Source organism: Mustela putorius, unplaced genomic scaffold, assembly GCF_011764305.1.
Source record: "Mustela putorius furo isolate JIRA1106 unplaced genomic scaffold, ASM1176430v1.1 tig00003923_pilon_pilon_pilon, whole genome shotgun sequence".
Classification (NCBI taxonomy): Eukaryota; Metazoa; Chordata; class Mammalia; order Carnivora; family Mustelidae; genus Mustela; species Mustela putorius.
The window spans coordinates 4,218,314-4,231,135 of record NW_025422068.1 but is presented as its reverse complement, the minus strand read 5'-3'; the positions used below and the strand labels follow the sequence as shown (position 1 = coordinate 4,231,135).

Below are 12,822 nucleotides of genomic sequence, written 5' to 3'. Positions count from 1 at the left end.
GAAAGAAGAACTAATTCCTATTCTCCTGAAACTGTTCCAAAAAATAGAAATGGAAGGACAACTTCCAAACTCATTTGATGACGCCAACATCACCTTGATCCCAAAACCATACAAGGATCCCATAAAAAAAGAGAGCTATAGACCAATATCCTTGATGAACACAGATGTGAAAATTCTCACCAAAATACTAACCAATAGGATTCAACAGTACATTAAAAGGATTATTCACCACGACCAAGTGGGATTTATTCCAGGGCTGCAAGGTTGGTTCAACATCCGCAAATCAATCCATGTGATACAACACATCAATAAAAGAAAGAACAAGAATCATATGATACTCTCAATAGATGCTGAAAAAGCATTTGACAAAGTACAGCATCCCTTCCTGATCAAAACTCTTCAAAGTGCAGGGATAGAGGGCACATACCTCAATATCATCAAAGCCATCTATGAAAAACCCACCGCAAATATCATTCTCAAAGGAGAAAAACTGAAAGCTTTTCCGCTAAGGTCAGGAACATGGCAGGGATGGCCATTATCACCACTGCTATTCAACATAGTACTAAAAGTCCTAGCCTCAGCAATCAGACAACAAAAGGAAATTAAAGGCATCCAAATCGGCAAAGAAGAAGTCAAACTATCACTCTTCGCAGATGACATGATACTGTATGTGGAAGACCCAAAAGACTCCACTCCAAAACTGCTAGAACTTGTACAGGAATTCAGTAAAATGTCAGGATATAAAATCAATGCACAGAAAACAGTTGCATTTCTCTACACCAACAACCAGACAGAAGAAAGAGAAATTAAGGAGTCAATCCCATTTACAATTGCACCCAAAACCATAAGATACCTAGGAATAAACCTAACCAAAGAGGCTAAGAATCTATACTCAGAAAACTATAAAGTACTCATGAAAGAAATTGAAGAAGACACAAAGAAATGGAAAAATGTTCCATGCTCCTGGATTGGAAGAATAAATATTGTGAAAATGTCTATGCTACCTAAAGCAATCTACACATTTAATGCAATTCCTATCAAAAAACCATGTATCTTTTTCAAAGAAATGGAACAAATAATCCTAAAATTTATATGGAACCAGAAAAGACCTCGAATAGCCAAAGGGATATTGAAAAAGAAAGCCAAAGTTGGTGGCATCACAATTCCGGACTTCAAGCTCTATTACACAGCTGTCATCTTGAAGACAGCATGGTACTGGCACAAAAACAGACACATAGATCAATGGAACACACTAGAGAGCCCAGAAATAGACCCTCAACCCTATGGTCAACTAATCTTCAACAAAGCAGGAAAGAATAACTAATGGAAAAAAGACAGCCTCTTCAATAAATGGTGTTGGGAAAATTGGACAGCCACATGGAGAAAAATGAAATTGGACCATTTCCTTACACCACACACAAAAATAGACTCCAAATGGATGAAGGACCTCAATGTGAGAAAGGAATCCATCAACATCCTTGAGGAGAACACAGGCAGCAACCTCTTCGACCTCAGCCGCAGCAACATCTTCCTAGGAACATCTCCAAAGGCAAAGGAAGCAAGGGCAAAAATGAACTATTGGGATTTTATCAAGATCAAAAGCTTTTGCACAGCAATGGAAACCGTTAACAAAACCAAAAGACAACTGACAGAATGAAAGAAGATATTTGCAAACGACATATCAGATAAAGGACTAGTGTCCAAAATCTATAAAGAACTTAGCAAACTCAACACCCAAAGAACAAATAATCCAATCAAGAAATGGGCAGAGGACATAAACAGACATTTCTGCAAAGAAGACATCCAGATGGCCAACAGACACATGAAAAAGTGCTCTATATCACTCGGCATCAGGGAAATATAAATCAAAACCACAATGAGATATCAACTCACACCAGTCAGAATGGCTAAAATCAACGTCAGGAAATGACAGATGCTGGCGAGGATGCGGAGAAAGGGGAACCCTCCTACACTGTTGGTGGGAATGCAAGCTGGTGCAACCACTCTGGAAAACAGCATGAAGGTTCCTCAAAATGTTGAAAATAGAACTCCCCTATGACCCAGCAATTGCACTACTGCGTATTTACTCTAAAAATACAAACGTGGTGATCCGAAGGGGCACGTGCACCCAAATGTTTATAGCAGCAATGTCCACAACAGCCAAACTATGGAAAGAACCTAGAGGTCCATCAACAGATGAATGGATCAAGAAGATGTGGTATATATACACAATGGAATGCTATGCAGCCATCAAAAAAATGAAATCTTGCCATTTGCGACAACATGGATGGAACTAGAGTGTATCATGCTTAGTGAAATAAGTTAAGTGGAGAAAGACAACTATCATATGATCTCCCTGATATGAGGAAGTGGTGATGCAACATGGGGGCTTAAGTGGGTAGGAGAATAATAAATGAAACAAAAAGCAATTGGGAGGGAGACAAAACATAAGTGACTCTTAATCTCACAAAACAAACTGAGGGTAGCTGGGGGGAGGGGGTTTGGGGGAGGGGGTTTGGGAGAAGGGGGGTGGGTTATGGACATTGGGGAGGGTATGTGCTTTGGTGAGTGCTGTGAAGTGTGTAATCCTGGCGATTCACAGACCTGTACCCCTGGGGATAAAAATATATGTTTTTAAAAAAATAAAAAATTAGAAAAAAATAAATAAAAAAAATAAAGTGAGGGGGTAGAAAACAATTTACATGCTAGTGGACATCTGAGTAAGCTCGGGTAGCAATTCTTGTTTAAAAAAATTAGATTTTAAACCAAACACTATAATAAAAGATGAGTAATGACATTCTATCATACTTAGTCTAACAAGATGATCTAACAATTTTAAATAACTATGCCCCTAACATAGGAGCAGCCAATTATATAAAGCAACTAGTAACAAAATCAAAGAAACCCATTAACAATAATACAATAATAGTAGGGGCCTTTAACACCAAATTGGACAGAACATCTAAGCAAAAGATCAACAAGGAAATGGATACACTGGACAAGATGGACATCAAACATATATTCCAAACTTTCCATCCCAAAGAACAGAATACACATTCTTCTGTAGTGCACATGGAACATTCTTCAGAATAGATCACATCCAGGATCACAAATCAGGTCTCAACTGATACAAAACGACTGGGATCATTCCCAGTGTATATTCAGACTACAATGCCTTGAAATTAGAACTCAACCATAAGAGTAAATTTGGAAACTATCAGATGCAGGGCTGGTATCAAAAATCTACAAAGAACTTATCAAATTCGACATCCAAAAAAAAAAAAAAATACAATCAATAAACGGGCAGAAGACATGAACAGATATTTCTCCAAAGAAGACATCCAAATGGCCAACAGACACATGAAGAAATGTTCGCCATCACTTGGCATCAGGGAAATGCAAATCAAAACCACAGTGAGATACCACTTCTCGCCAGTCAGAATGGTTACAACAAACAAGTCAGGAAATGACAGGTGTTGGTGAAGATGTGGAGAAAGGGGAACCCTCCTACACTGTCAATGGGAATGCAAGCTGGTGCAGCCATTGTGGAAAACAGAATGAAGGTTCTTTGAAAAGCTGAAAATCGAGCTACCCTATGACTCAAAATTGCTCCACTGGGATTTACGTGAAAAATACAAATGTAGTGGTCTGAAGGGACGTGTGGACCCCAACGTTTATAGCAGCAATGTTCACAATAGCCAAATTATAAATAGAGTCTAGATATCCATCAACAAATGAATGAATGAAGAATATGTGATATATATCACATATTCTTCATATATATGTATACACACACACACACATACACACACAATGGAATATTATGCATCTATCAAAAAACCATGAAATTTTGCCATTTGCAATGACGTGGATGGAACTAGAGGCTATTAAGCTAACTGAAATAAGCCAATCAGAGGAAGAAAATTCTCATATGATCTCACTGACATGAGGAAGCTAAGAAACAAGACAGGGGATCATAGGGAAAAGGAGGGGAAAATGAAACAAGACAAAACCAGACAAACCATAAGAGAGTCCTAATCTCAGGGAAAAAACTGAGGGTTGCGAGAGGGTAGAGGGATGGTAGGGATGGAGTGGCTGGGTAATGGACATTGGGGAGGGTATGTGCTATGCTGAGAGCTGTGAGTTGTGTAAGGCTGATGAATCACAGGCCTGTACCCCTGAAACAAGTGATACATTTTATATTAATTTAAAAAAGAAACTATTATCTGCAGAGATGACCATTTTAGTCCAAAAGCAGGGCCTGTTTATGGCATACTGATAGGTATATGAATTTGAAGGCAGTTGGGCTCTTGAATGAAGATTTGCAAAGTATAGCACTTTATCAATGACTACATTCTAATCATAAACTGTTTATGGTGTTGACTCTTTTAAAACAGGATTTAAAAATACCTAGATTTTCTTACCTATCAGTAGAGATCAATAAGAAATCTGGTTGAATTTTCATTTACCAATTTCTATTTGTGAAGTTGGCCCATGGGTGACCTTGCAAGGTTCTTGTTTTTATTAACCATTCATGGTTCAATCATTTAATTTTATGTTTTAAATTAAAAAACTATAAATTATAAACTCAAAACATGTGGCATCATGCATATTTATTTAAGTCTAGCAAACAGAAATTTGTTTGGGGTAAAAAGAGAGGGCGAGAAAGAGAAAGAAAGAAAAGAACATATTTACTCCTTTACCTAGGATGATTTATTTCCCTAGAATGACAGAAAAACCACCCCACCATATTTTTGGAAAAATCTCATTTCTAAAGTCAATTAGGTTTGGCATTTTTACAACAGAAATAGAACAAAAGTTCAACTTTGACCTGAGTTCTACTTGGTGACCAAATTAAGGCAAAATATGCTCACAGTGATGAAAAAGACTTCAGTCTTGACTAAAAATCAAGTCTCCACTGAGACCCCGTAATTTAAATGAAATTACTTTTTATAATATAATTCATAAACATAAACAAGCTTAAAAGGTTGTCAAGATGTGACACCTTTCGCCATTAAAATTTCAGTGTGACATTCTACCAGAGAAAGCTGCACATTTTTTTGAAGGATGCTCTTTAAGAAATATGGTTAATCTTTGTTTGGTTAATCAAACAGTGGGAAGTGTTGTAATAGATAATTGGGCTACTCAGTTTGTCATTATAATTTGACATTTACATAGGTCTTTCTATATTCAAAATGTTCTACAACCATTTTTCTTGGTTCCATCAATATTACCTTGAGAGGTAAATTAATTCTTCAATTCACATTTTACAAATGAGCACAGAGAAGCAAAGGAAGATCAAGCAAGTCAGATGCAAAACTAAGGAATTCTTGCCCTGTGCGGAATAAGGCACAGCTTTGGGTCCCATGAGGAACTGTAAGCCTTTCTACTTGAAAATTTCCAAAGAGAATTAAGTTGTCAAACACACATTCACAACCAAGACCCCTAGTCCAGGTGGTCCAATTATAGATTTAACCTAAAGTGAGTTCAGATATGAAATAATATAGCAAGTCATAGTTATCGTCATCTTAACAATCCTTCATTTTAAAACAGTGTTGTAAGATTAAAAATAACATGCCTTTACCCATGAGGACAATTTTCTTTCCAAGCTTCCCCCTAGTTCTAGTTCTCCTCTCACTTGAACAATACTACTACTGTGCAGGTTCCACTTGCAATATGCTGGGGAGTTCTTGGAGACTGCCCCAATATTACAGAGAAGAAATGAGAACCATAAAAATAGCACATAAACATGGAGAAGAATAAGGCCATTATCTGACATTCAACTGAGAAACTTGATCAGAGAACAGAATTCACATATTGAACACAAGTGCCCTTATGTACTTCCTTTTCTTTCTCTTCCTTTCATTTCTCAAGTCCAAAGAACCCCATCACCATCACCACCACCCACCACCAACGAAGAACTTATATATGGAGTGAACTTACCCAATGGCAGTGCTCTCCCTGTGGCTAACACAGAAGCTGAAAGAAGCCAGTTCAACTGAAGAAGTAAGGATGCCACTCAAAATACCAAATGCTCATTTTCTGGAGCCCACCTAGATGATACATTGAGTTTTTAAGCTTTGAAGGGATCCTACAAGACTTCAGATGCTTAAAGTAGAATATGTGAATTTTTTAGCAGCGTCAGTGAGCTAAAACACCTATTTTTATGAGATAACATGGAGGGCAAGGCATCTAGATTCAGGTGATCTGAATCAAACCCCAAACCCACAAAATCAATTTGGTCAGTTTTGAAGACTGTCAGAATTCATGGCAATAATAAGCATGATAAAGAACTCTAAAACAAATTAATTCAAAGAGCTGACTCAGTTTCCAGCTCCTATCATAAATACTGCTATTCCTGGTGAATGGCATTTCATGTTAAGAGCTCAGGGAGATAACAAGGCCTAGCGGTGGCAAAAATAGATAAAATTATTAAAGAAAAAACAAATTTATCATCCTTAGGGACAACTATTCCTTCAACAGCAGGATTAAAATTTTTTGCAATCTGAAATAAATCTCCCTGAAGTGCCACTAAATAATATAGCTAAGATATGGCTTGATATTTGGCAGTACATACATATGGGTATGCGTACACAATCTCTGGTAGTCGGCTCACAGGAAATGAATAAAAAATTAGGAATTTAATGTTCAAGGTGTACGTCGATCCCCCAGTTAGAAGCCCGAAGCACAAATAAGCAAACAAATAGATGTTTATTCACAGTAAGCTTTGAAAAAAAATACTCTCTACGTTTCTGGAAAAAAATTATAGATATCCTATTGACAACCTCAATGTTCTACAAATATTTGTTAAATAAAGTCCTGTATATACCTAATACAAAATATATTAAATGTCACCTGAAAGTGAAGAGAGATCCATAATTAATTGTGAAACAGGGAGAGCGTTCGTAAGAGTCCCAGATGACAAGTCTAGACATGCATTCATTATCTACCTGCTAATTCATGCCAGGCATTCTAGTTTAAGATTTCTTACAATTGAGGTGCCTGGGTGGCTCAATTGTTAAGCAACTGTCTTCATTTTAGGTCATGATCCCAGGATCCTGGGATCAAGCCCCACATCAGGCTCCCTGTCTCTCTTTGAGATAAATAAAATCTTATAAAAAAAAAAAAAAAGAATTCTTACAATTTTTACCGACAACCAAAGGAATGCATTTCAAAAAAGGATAATACTCATTCATACCTCTGATTTTTCTGGTATTTGTTATTTAGATCTTACGGATCCCATTAAATTTGTTTCATGACTCAATTCTTTCTCCATTAAATAAGTAAGTAAAAACAACCACACTTTCCAGGGATGTTTGCGTATGTCCTTGTTTGCTAATTAACTGCACTAGTGATTGTCCTCTTCCATCTATTTTCATCATTTTTACATTAATAAATGATCCGTGACATGTGCCTGAGTGGTAGAGTCGTGTTCAGAAGTGGAGAGACACTCATTTCCCTGAGTCAGGTAATGAAACTTATATTTTATGGAGGCAGGACTCTGATTTTTACTAGCCTTTTCTAAGTACATTAACAGTGTAAGCTGTATTTCTGAAAGCATCTATAAATCATAAAGTGGTGTGGCTCTAACAGTGTGTGTCTACAGTTATATGCTGAAGAGCCCTAAAGAGCATACAACACACCATTCCTATTGAAAAGCCAAACGGATGCCCTTGAAATTCATTTTTAACTCCTTCAACTTGACTTGCACTACAAGGAAGGAATACAAATCAATGGCTATTTGTTTTATATGCACAAAGCAACACACAATTACCAGGGCAATATAAAATGATTATCAATTTGTCATTTTCTCTTTTTTTTTATTTTATGCCTTTTTGAATTTGCTTATGTAATATATCAAAGAAATGAGATAAGAGTAACTGCACAAACATTTAGGATTAAATATTCTCAAACCTTAACAACAATACACAGAACCTGGCACGTTTACAAATGAATTCTATCACAAATTCTCCCAGGTCTCTGCCCAGTATTTGCCACTTCACCCCTAGCTCCAGATTCTAACTGCCATGCAAATCACCACATCTTCAGATTTGAAAAAAATGCAATTGCCTACCCTTCTTAAATTTCTCCCAGAGAACTTCTTACTACACTGATCAAGTCCACAACCTCTAAACCACATCACTGGTATTGATAATAATGTTGCACTGCTCATTTTTGAAACATTTACTTTAGCCCCAGTTTCTTTATTTCTTTCATTTACCTCAATTTCTATTATTCTAGCATAATAATAATAACATTCAAGATGTTATCAAAAAGATTAAGAAGTAACATGTGTTGGCGAGGATGCAGAGAAAGGGGAACCCCATCTACTGGTGGGAAAGCAAGTTGGTGAAGCCACTCTGGAAGACAGTATGGAGGTTCCTCCAAAAGTTAAAAATAGAACTACCCTACAATCAAGCAATTACACTACTAGGTATTTCTTCAAAGAGAACAACAACAACAACAAAAAAACAAATTAAAGAGATACATGCATTTTTTTTTAATTGCAACAATAGTCAACAAAACCAAGCTACAAATGCAAACTCATGCTCCACTGATAGATGAACAGACAAAAACATATGGGGTGTACACAAATACACACTGGAATATCACTCAGGCATAAAAAAGAATTAAATCTTGCTATTTCTAACAACATAGATGGACCTAAAGGTATAATGCTAAGTAAAAGTGATCAGAGAAACACATTATTATATGATTTCATTTATATGTGGAGTCTAAAAACAAAACAAAACAAAACAGAAACAGACTCATAGGAACTTCTGAATACCAGTAAGGGGAAGTGTTGGGGGAGAATGTGAAAGGGAGGTGAAATAAGTACAGGAGATTAAGAGATTCAAACTTCCAACTATAAAATAAGTCCTGGGAATATCATGTACAGCACAGGGTATATATTCAATAATATTGTAATATCTTTGTATAGTGACCAATTATAACTGGACTTCTTTTGGGGATCTACTTAAAAAAAAAAAGATCACTATGTCTAGAGTGGGAATTCTCATCCCCTTTTTCATGATCTCTCCCTATGGAGACTTTTTAGATATTGTTTTCCCAGTTTCCCCTTCTATGAAATTTTAGTATCACAGATATCCCCAGATAATATACATATAAATAAAAAATTTAATATATATACGTATATACATATACACGTTTCTGTATGTCTTCTGTGTATATCTATGCTTGATACACAAAAAGAGTAGGATTTTTGTCCTTTTAAAAACCATTTTTTGCCCCTTGGGGGCATTTTTACAATTGTGTCCACTGCATTTTTCAGCTAAGAAATTAAGCTAGTTAAATTAGACTGTACCCCTATCACAATGGTACCAGTTCATTAGTTGAGATAAATGTTGTACCACCCTTGACATCCACCAATGAGGTACTGAAATAGTTAATCTCTGGAAAAGAATTGAGGTACTGAAATAGTTAATCTCTGGAAAAGAATCTAAGGAAGAAATGGTATGTCCCTAATGTTTCCCCTTTTTTCTATTTCACAGATCATATGGACACTCTACCTTTTATCAAGTTGCAAACACTAAAAACAAGTAATTTCTCTCTTTCTCAAACCATGCATGACTTCTTTTTCCATTTAATTATTCTTTCACAAGAGCACCTTTTCATAAAATCTTCCACCAGTAGCAAATCACCTAAAAGATCCATGCATATCCACAGTACTCAAGAACATTTGCACACATGTATAATGCATACATCAACACAGGCACAGGTATTAATCTCAAGTTGGGAAAGGTCATAGTGGCACAGAGGGGCACACATTCTGGACTGTTGAAGACCAGAGGCCACTCAGTGATAAAATAGACTAGTAGTTGCTCATGATGGTATATAAGCATTTCAGTTTCGTGTCCAATTATGACAAATTTCTGACTAATGCAGTTCTTTCAGTGCAGCTGAAGTCACTCTATGGAACTAAACCACTTAATATGACAATATTTGATGACATAATAGTGAGCAGTTGAGAAGCATAATCAATGAAAATAGATCCTAGGCCAGGGCAAAAGGCAATTGAGTAGAAGATGGCTGACTCAACTCCTTTCTGATTAATCAAATGAGTCACTCAAAACTCTATGGGAATAATGGCTAAGAAGAGCCTTGGAAATTCTGATGAGAAGAAGTATAAAAATAAATGATGTGGAATGGTCTTTGTTGTTCACAGAAAGGACAGTCTTGGCAGGACCTAATTTCATGGTTAAAGTGGTAGAGCTTGCATCTTAGAAATTGTTTGTGGTTTTATGACAAGAAAATGGAGCTAGAAGATGGGATCCAGATCATGGTCCTGGCTTTGAGCCTTTCGGATTCTCTTTTCCTGGGAAATTTTCTTTTTTTGTCGTTTTCCTTTTTTTTTTTTTTTTTTTAAATTCCTGGGAAATTTTCTTAATGTCTCAGAGCTCCCCTTGTCTTAGGGATAGGTTGTTGTGAATCAAATCAAAGGGTGATCACGGTTTATGCCAGGCAGCTGTTGACAAAAATAAGGAAGACCTACTTTATCATATTGCTAGTCTATAGTCATTGTTACCTATTCTTTTCTAATCCAAATGTCAATCAAGAAAGATTTTGTTTTGCATGTACTTCTGACGGGACAATATTAAACTATGAACAAATTATGTTTCTGGGAACACTGCCATATCCCTTAGCATCTTGATGACACATGCCAAAAATTGCAAGCACTGAGTAGTGAGTTCCATAAAAAGTCTTCTCAGAACCAGTCTCCTTGCAGCTCCTTGTGAAAGTTGTCAAGATTTTCCCGATATATGCTGAGCTTCAGATTCTTACTATTACTCCATTGAAAAAATCACTGAGTATGTCTCATTGTTCTGGACACTGAAATGAGGGCAGTCATAGTAATGGGAACGGACCATCAGGAGTTCAAAATGGGAAGAGAAGACCTCATCAAATGACATAAAGACTAATGGTAATTCCTTTAAAAAAAAATAAATGAGGACTGTTTATATAATGTAGCATGTGCTCAAGATGGTATACTTGTGAATTCTGTGTTAGGTATGGGTTGTTCCTGTTTCCCTCGTTCTCCAAAGGTCACTATATAACTGAAACGGGTATAACAAATTGGAAGTTTAGGGAAAGATATACAGCTCAGTGAAGCTATGCCCAGTACTGTTAAGGCCAGAACAAGCAAGCACAGAAGAGCATGGCATTCCTTCTAAACCTCCATAGAGCTCACATCACATTCCATCATAGCATGAAGCTCTTGGTGGGTACCTCCAACATCTATCATCATGCTCCATTATACACTGGAAGCTCCTTCAGATTAAGGGTCAAGGTCATTCATTTTCTATGCTTAAACTGACAGCTACAACTATAGTGCACACTACACACTCCGCAAGTTTACTAAATTAAAACGAACACAGAGAAGACACAGAGGTTGAAATTCTCATGTGTTTTGTTTTGTTTTGGTTTGGTTTTACAAGGAAACTTTGTAATTACAGGACATACTTTCTACAGTAATCATGTATCTCTAAAATTCCCTGATGCATTCATTTAAAATATAGTCTAACTATAACAGAAGAGGGAGCAAGAGAAGGAAAGAGGACTTTGAAACAGGATTCCTACTAAAAAAAGAAAGAGAAAAGTAAATTATTAGAAAGTCCCGTAAGAGCTTATGATGGTATACTGTACTTCTGACTTTTAGCTCAGCCTCCCATTTTTAATGCTACTGATCTTTGGAGCACTTTGTTTTAAAGAATGTTTCTCAGAGTTACATTAGGCTTAACAAGTGAATTTCTGCCTTTTAGTTTGACAAACTCTATGTCTGCCCCTTGAGGAAAGAGTTAAAGGAGAACTTCTGATGGAATTTCAGCCCAATTAATATTTGGCTTACTTCTTGATGATGGAGACTCTACCTCATTCCAAGTAGGCGCAATGTGAATCTTGCTCTTAATTGAATTTATTTGCTACTTTCTCAATTGTTTCACTTTCTTAACTGCCTGTAGGCAAAAGACTTCTGTGTAACCAAGCATGTTTTACATGGAGAAGCGAGAGGTGAGAAGGGTCCATCCATATGAGTCATGCTGCTCTTCTCTCACCATCTGTAGTCATGAGCTGCTGATCAGTGTAGTTAACAAGTTTTTTCCAGTGACCTCGAGCAGAACCGAAAGTTGGAGGTTTTCTTGGCTGAGAGTGCCCAACAGTAATTCATGTACTGTCAACAGATTGTGTTGAGTTGCCCCAGGCTTCAGCTGTTCACGGGGAGTACAGATTATTAGAATAAGGTTGGGCTTAATTTCTACTTATGCTTCTGTCATGGTTTGTTGGTACTGATTTTTCAGAAGGCATAGATGCTGTGTCTATCCACCCAAGGGATGGTGTAGGTGCACAGTTGGGCTCTGCAACAAAACAGTCTCATCTTTTTATGCCAAATTTTCCCTGTATTGTGTTTTATGAAACATTAGTGATACCCAAGATAATTGATCTTGAGAGATGATAAACAATGATTTTTGGTGTTGTCATGCACTCATTTTAATGTGCACTAAAAGTATATAACCAGCCCATGAGATCTCTGGTTTCTTACATATCATTGCTAAAGAAGAAGCAAATAATAATACTTGGAAACTACAAAAGTATGTCTGTGATATACAAACAACAATTTTTGGAAATACTACTTTATACCAAAACTTGATGCCTTAAGAACAGAAAGTGGGTAAGTCACTTAGATTAAGTAGTTTTGTCACTTTAACCTGTCATTTTACCTTTTGCTTTAAAAAAGCGAAGTATCACAGAGCATTCAGCTCTGGATCAAGGTAAATACATAGAAAATCTGCAAAATGAAAAGTTTCA

General features: G+C 36.6%; 1 long non-coding RNA gene across 1 annotated transcript in view; it reads right to left on the bottom strand.

The window, feature by feature from the left end:
• The window catches only part of LOC123388889, a 367,744-nt gene that overhangs the window by 250,212 nt on the left and 104,710 nt on the right, over window positions 1–12,822 (bottom strand). The window lies entirely within an intron of this gene.